The sequence below is a fragment of the Gracilinanus agilis genome, chromosome X, assembly GCF_016433145.1.
Source record: "Gracilinanus agilis isolate LMUSP501 chromosome X, AgileGrace, whole genome shotgun sequence".
Classification (NCBI taxonomy): domain Eukaryota; kingdom Metazoa; phylum Chordata; class Mammalia; order Didelphimorphia; family Didelphidae; genus Gracilinanus; species Gracilinanus agilis.
Window position 1 is genome coordinate 54,515,763 of NC_058136.1, and position 6,977 is coordinate 54,522,739.

Below are 6,977 nucleotides of genomic sequence, written 5' to 3' on the forward strand. Positions count from 1 at the left end.
TTGAGTATGTGCTGGCCTTCCCATCCACTTTGAAAATGAACCCTTCTTTAAGCATTCTCTCTCCTCGATGAGAACGTGAGCTTCTTGAGGATGCGGATGGACGGCCATCTTGATTTCTCTTAGCACACAGCTAAAGGAGGGGGCCGCCAAAGCATCTCGGAAACGCTGGTTTGTTCCGTTTCTCCCCGGGCCCCTTTGGACAGCAGACTCCGCAATGACTGGAGTTAAGAGCAAAAACGATAGAGCAGGAGCCACAAGATTTCCACCACAATCCATAACATTTATTTCTTATTAGATAATATATTAAGTATAGAAGAAAATTGAATAACTGTAAAGTCAAGAAAAAACATTAATCACTCTAAGCAATGCACAGAAAAATGGAGCGGAGCAGGGAGGGGAAGGGGGCGTGAAATGAGGCCTATTAAGCCTAAGGTATGATAAATGTCAGCACATTTACAGGCTTTCTTGGTTAACACTTTGGTTGTGGTTAACACCGTTCTTAGGGCCCTTCCATGACTGTGTCCCTCTTCAGATAAGCACAGGGTGGAGGATGGTCAGGTAACACTGGGTAAAGAGATGAAAGCAGCCTAAATGTTGCCTAAAAAGCGAAGCAAACAAACACTATTAAAGGCGAAACAATAAACTCTGGAAGCACTCGATTCTGTTGCTGGGAAGGGACGCCCCATCCCTAGGAAGACTTATCGCTTTCGCTTTCCTTCTCCTCTTGATGGCTGAAAGAGAAGGACAGAGTTAGGCAGGCGAAGGAAGGAATCAAGGCTGGCCCGCAGCCCCACAGTTCGATTGGTTAGTGTTAAGCAGCAGGACAAACTTCCCTTTTCCCCGAACGTTAGCAAGCAAAGACTAGGATGGTCTGAATGCATGAAAGCAGAAGTTTTTTCTATGGTTATCGAGCAGAACTTCTCAAGTCTCTCCACCATCCACATGGTCAAGACAATCTTTGGCCATGTTTGGCCTCGTTTTGCTTATTTAGAGAGACCTGCCGTGCTCCTAGGGGATGGCTACCAATGGCTCTCTGCTCCTGCAAGCGCAGAGCTCAGGGGCATTAGGGGAGGAGTGGAATCTGCTGACTTTACTGGCACCACTACCACCATAGCCCTTGCCCATGACTTACTTTCCTTGGAAGGAATGGTATTCTTTTCCTTCGTGCTGCTGTTTTTCAGCTTTTTCCGGTCAGGTTTTCCCACCTCGGAGAGGTCTGGTTTGTCACACATTTTGGCTAGGAAGAATAAGCAATCTTTCGTTGTCACCTGGCAGATGAGAGGGGCCATTCTCAAGCTAATCTCCAAGAGAGAAGTGATGCGGAAGCGGAGCTGGGCCTTGGGCCTCCTTGACAACTTTGAGCCGGGAGTAAAGAGGCGCTCAAAGAACCCCAAACTCTGAGAGGAGGCGGGCATTTCCCAGTCACCGTGTTTCTTTTAGACTCGGCATGGAGGGCTCATGCCTTCTGAGTTTGAGCTAGACGCTCTGCCCCAGGTTGGGCAGGCATATGGCTGGAGTGGCTCTGGATGTTTCCGGGCAGGTGGGAAGGTAAGAAGTCTCAGGAGACAAATGGGCCTCCTAGGGGAGGGGAGCCATGCCAGCTGCCTTGGCCATGCCCATATGTCCACACCACCCTCACCAGGGGGCTAGCCCCTCCAGTTGTCAGCCGACCAGCAATGTCCCGCCCCACCTCTGAGGGCTGAGGAAATGGCAGTTATGTTGGGGGGGACGCCCACTGACGGTTATCTCTGACCATCTCTAAGGGGGTTTGCTCCCTAAAGTGGAAGCAATCAGTGAGGAAATAACTGAGGGAAAACCCCATTGAGAAGAGGCAAGCCTCTTCCCCACCTGCTGCGCCTTTGCTACACGCACAGCCTCCTTCCCTCATCATCACTGGGCTGGGCCTTGGAGTCATCTCCCTGCTCCATATCCCAGGCCATGGATTCCAGGCACACCACAGCCCAAGTTCCTTTGATGGCCCATGATGGGGAGGGGAGCCGAGCTGAACTGAGCTATCGAAGCACACTGCCCTCTGCCCCCTGCCCCGTCCCACCCGGGGAACACATGGTCAATAGCAGCATTGGAGGGAGGGGGACCCCAAGCACTGCCTGGCTGAACGGAGCCCGTCAGGCCACCCTACCATCCCAGCCACCAAACTCACCTGTTACACTGGGTGCCTGGTGCCTAGCGTGCATGCCTGCTGTTACTGTTGTTACTGCTGCTGCTGCTGCGGCTTTCACAGTCTTTGAGTCGTTGGAGGAAATGCTGAGAGCTGTAGCAGGATCAGGGGAGCTGGAACAGGAGCTGGAGTGGACCCGCAACACCCCCCCCCCTCCAATGCCATGGGGCACTAGGCCAGGGGGAGGAGGCCTTCATAGCCCAGGACTGAGACTGACTGCTACCCCTCCCACTCGGGCCCAATCATTTCCCTCCCTCCACTTCCACTGCCCTCATTTGTGTGAACATCAAGGAGCCTCAGTTATACTAAAGGATTTTTGATACCCTCCCTACTCTCTCGATCCCCTCTCACAAAGGACATAGGATTCGAAATGCTGAGCTGGAAAAGACCTCAGAGACCATCCCTATATAGTCCAACCTCCTCCTTATATAGAAAAGGAAACTGAGGTCCCCGGAGACCAGGTGACTTGCCCCCAAGGCTCAGGTAGTAACTATAGTTAGATTCGAATCCAAGTCCTGAACTCCAAACCCACTTCGGTACTCTGGCCCCTGGACAGTGCTGCCCAGGGCCTGAGCACGAAGCCTTCTGCGTCCATGTGTCTAGCTTCTTTCCTGTTCCCTCAGCACACAAAGCTTCCAGGAAGCCTACTTTGAAGTATAGACTCTGGCTCCTCTACAGCTGTGCAGAATCACAGTTCGGGAGTCCCTCCACTAGAATCTGGTCATCCTCATCCTCAGCCTGACTTTGCCTCTCCCCAGCTTCCTCCCATTGCCATTCCTGCTTCCACTCTCTGGGACTGGAGCAAGACCAAGCCTCCTTCCACCTGACAGCCCAGCTCTCATGTAGCACCTTCTTCTGCCCTCAGTCTTCCTTCACCCCTCGCTCATGTGACGTGATCGCAGGGGTCCTCCAGTCTGGACACCCTCTCCAGGTTCTCACTGTCTTGCCTAAACTGCCTTTCCCCAAACTGATGTAGGCTATCCAGGATGAGGTTTGCTGAGGTCAGAAGACCTTCCAATTCCTGCAAGCCATCCTTCTCTTAATGCAAACCTAGATGGATCCCACTGGCTTTTGCAGTGAGGGCCCGGGTGCTTTGGCTACCCACGGCAAAATTAGAGGGCATGGCTGTATCGGACAACTAAAATATATCAAATTTAGGATTCTTTTGCAGTGACCCTGTGATCTCAAGCACGGAGGCAGCTTTTTTGAGGTGGAACGCAGTTTTGTAAGTAAGAAAAAGTGCAAGAGATTCTCAGGAGCCAATGGTCAAATAGTTAACAAGTATTGGAAGCAGGACTGGAACCCAGATCTTCCAGGCTCCAAGCCTAAAACTCTGCCCACTACACCCACCTATCTGTTAGTCACAAGAATAATTAGTGAAAACCACAAGCTTCCAGGTGGCGTCCTATCTGCACATCTTCAAATTAGCTCATCACTGGACTGTCCCCACCACAGGGATCTCTCTCTCTCTCTCTGCTAGGCAGAATCTTGCTCCAAAGCATGGGGCTCCCCACGCCCACATCACAGCTACGCACTTGGGATGTCAGTGATAACACGTCCCTCTACCACTGGTTCTTAACCTGGTGTCCGTGAACTTGAGAAAATGATTTTGATGACTGTATTCCAATAGAACTGGTTTCCCTTGTAATGCCCGACATCTGTGTATGCCTTTACAAACCTTGTTCTGAGAAGAGGTCTGTATACTTCACCATCTGGCCAAAGGGGGTCCAAGACAAAAGTCTGCTCTGTGCCATGTGCTGGGTTACCAATCTGGCATTCCTCAACAATCGTCCTATATGTACAAATACTTTTTTTGGTAGTAGCCACAAACTGGAAGCTAAGGGGATGCCCGTCCATTGGGGAATGGCTGAACAAACAAACTATGGTCCATGAAGGTAATGGAATGCTATTTTGTGCTCTAATAAGAGATGATGAAAGGGATGGTTTCAGAGACGCTTGGGAAGAGAGTGGTACGACCTAATGCATAGCAAAGTGAACGAACCAGGAGAACGGCTAAAAGAATGAACAATTGGGAATGATCAACCGTAATTCCGGAGGACAGATGAGGAGGCAGGCTACCCACCTCCCGACAGAGGGGCAATGGGCTTGGCCAAGATGAGAATTTGTCTTGCTTGGCTGAATATCTGTCACGAGGGCTTTCTTTGTCCTTTCGGGGGATTGGGACCTTAAGGGGAAGAAATAATGGCAAAAACCCTGACCGTGATGTACGAGACTGTGAAATGGGACCGAGGGATGGGAGTGTTTCTTCTGGCATATGGAAGGGAATAGCACCTGCCAAAAAAGCATCTTGACCCAGTCATCAAAACTCAAGGGATGGAAGGTGGAACCTTTCGACAAGAGCACCACCCGACGTCTACTATGAAGACATTAAATTGAAAGCCAGCTTTCAACTCCTGAGAAGGATGTGATTTACAATGAGTAAGTATTTATTAAGAGCGTCGGCTATGTACCAGGCACTGTGCTAAGCAAAATGAAAGACTCCTTGACTATTGGAGCAAGAAGGGAGCTTAGCAATCATGGTATTCAATTCCTGGAATGATAGACTGAATGAATGAATGAGTGAGTGAGTGAGTAAATGAATGAGTGAATGAATGAATGAATGAATGAATGAGGGAATGAATGAATGAATGAGTAAACAATTGAATGAAAAAACTTATATTAAGCACTTACTATGTTCCAAGCGCTGCGCCTTGGAATAAATAGAAAAGCAGGACAATCCTTGCTTTCGTAGAACTCATATTCTAATTAGGTGAGACAACATATATAGGAGATCCAGCAGCAGGGCAGATGGAAAAGCCCAGTGCTTCTTAGAATGCAATGGTAAAACAGATGATAATACCTCTTCTTTAGTGGCCTTTCCACTGAGCAAACCACCTCCATTTATGATGCTAAGCTTTTGACAGTGCCAAGGATTTGGTGGTGAGAATCTAGTTTAATGATGGTGGTGGCAGGGAGTCTCTCCACAGGTGATAGGGTAAATGTGCTGGAAATAGGGCTAGTGACCTGGAGGGGCAGTGGCCCTTGGGTACAGGGTCAGGAATTGAGTCAAAATGGTGACTTCTAAGGAAGTTTGACTTTGCTGCCACATGCTATCTCCTCAGCGACCCCGAGAAACTCTTTGTTGCTGGAGAGGCTGACCTCGTCCCCCATCAGGAAATGGGTCATTTGGTGGTTTCACATTTTAACTACTTACTTTTTATAACTAGATGCTAGAGAGGCAGCATCGTTTAGTGGCTAGAAGTCGGGCCTTAAGAAAGCACAAGAGTGGAGTGCAAATACTGTCTCTGAGACAGTGACTCAATTCCCAGAACTGTAAGTTGTAAAAGCCTGATTCTAAGGGAGGGGATGGAGGTAGAATGTGAAATGGTACCCCAACAAACAGGCAGATGCTCGAGTTAAAAGGGCTTTCGGCAGAGCCCTCAAATCATCAACCTGTAATGCCATGCCTAGAAGGGACCTTCAGGCTATTTCATGGATTCCTCCTCTCCCCTTTGGCAGTCTGGTGAAGCCTCCATGGATCTTGTTGAAGAATGTTGTCAAATGAAGAAAATAAAACTTGTAATTACAAAGGAAACCAGTGATATCCAAGTACAGTTGTCAAAATATTCAAAACAAAAAGCAAGGTCACGGACTGTAGCTCAGAACCCCCTAATTCTTGTCCAACTCGTTCATTTTTTATAGAGGAGAAAACTGAAGGGGAAGTGCCTTGCCCAAGGTTCCAGAGAAAGACCTGTTTCACTCTTACCGAAACTGAGGCTGAGCAAAGGTGGGAACAAAGGGAGCCCCATTTTCATTCGCTTGACAGAGACTTTTGATCTGGAAGAGGCCTCGGAGAGGACCTTGTTAAATTCTCTATTTTCTGGAGGGTTCCTAGCATATCAAGGACTAGAACCAAGTCTCTCCCTTCCTCCCCAGGCCCCGGTTCTTTCAGTCAGGTTGCTGAAACTCGGTGGCACCCCTCTTCCCCTGCCCTCTCACCTCCCAGGCCTTCTAGAACAGCAGCCTCATGCCTCAGGACATGCAACTGAGCAGAGAAGGGGCCCTGATCCTAAGCTCACTCTGCCCTTCTCCTTTCTGGAGACTCCTAGTTGGTTGGAAACGTTCAATTTTGCATCAAGTTTTCCCCTGCTCCTCCCTCTGGCCGGCCAGCAGTTATGACGCTCCCTGCTCCTGGGAAAACAAAATATGCTGTCACACGGAACATAAAGGGCCCCTCCAGTTGGCATTGAGGAGACCACCTCACTAGATCGCGTTTGGCTTCCCTCCCTGGGCCTAGGCTGAGCCAGAGCTTGGACGGTGGCGACCAGGGCCCCTAGCCTCCTCCTTCGACCCCTTTTGACAGAATGGGAGCTCGAGCTGGAGCAAGCTCCTTCTTACCCTCACTCTTCCCAACCTGTCACCCGCCCTGCCCCACCCCTCTCTTTCTTCCTTTCCTGCAGAAAGGAGTACAAGTGGTATGATGTGCCCTCCTTCAGGGCAGGGACCCGGTTGGTTTTCAGTCTAGTTCCGCTGGCCAGTGGATGCTCGTACAATGAACTGAATTGAACGTCACTGTCCTCGGGCTGCCTCACCAAATGCGACCTAGGCAAAGTCCAGGGGACCTCAGATCTTAGCGTCAGATCAGCAGTTGAATCGGTGCTCCTCGGATGGATACAGGCCTCCGATTTCCAGAGATCTTGTTGAAACTCAAATGCCCTAACAGGAAACACAGCAATGCCAGGGTCCTCCTATCAAAACTGCCTGTGGGTTGGGAGACTGTAGCTGTCCAACGTGGCGT

At 49.8% G+C, this 6,977-nt stretch overlaps 1 long non-coding RNA gene across 1 annotated transcript; it reads right to left on the reverse strand.

Moving 5' to 3' along the window:
- Positions 1-259: 259 nt before the first annotated feature.
- On the reverse strand, positions 260-4,799 carry LOC123253327. The gene is made up of 3 exons (XR_006506604.1): positions 2,162-4,799; positions 1,133-1,237; positions 260-731 (listed from the first exon to the last, which is right to left on the reverse strand). It is a non-coding gene; the product is annotated as an uncharacterized LOC123253327 (long non-coding RNA).
- Between the last annotated feature and the right edge of the window lie 2,178 nt (positions 4,800-6,977).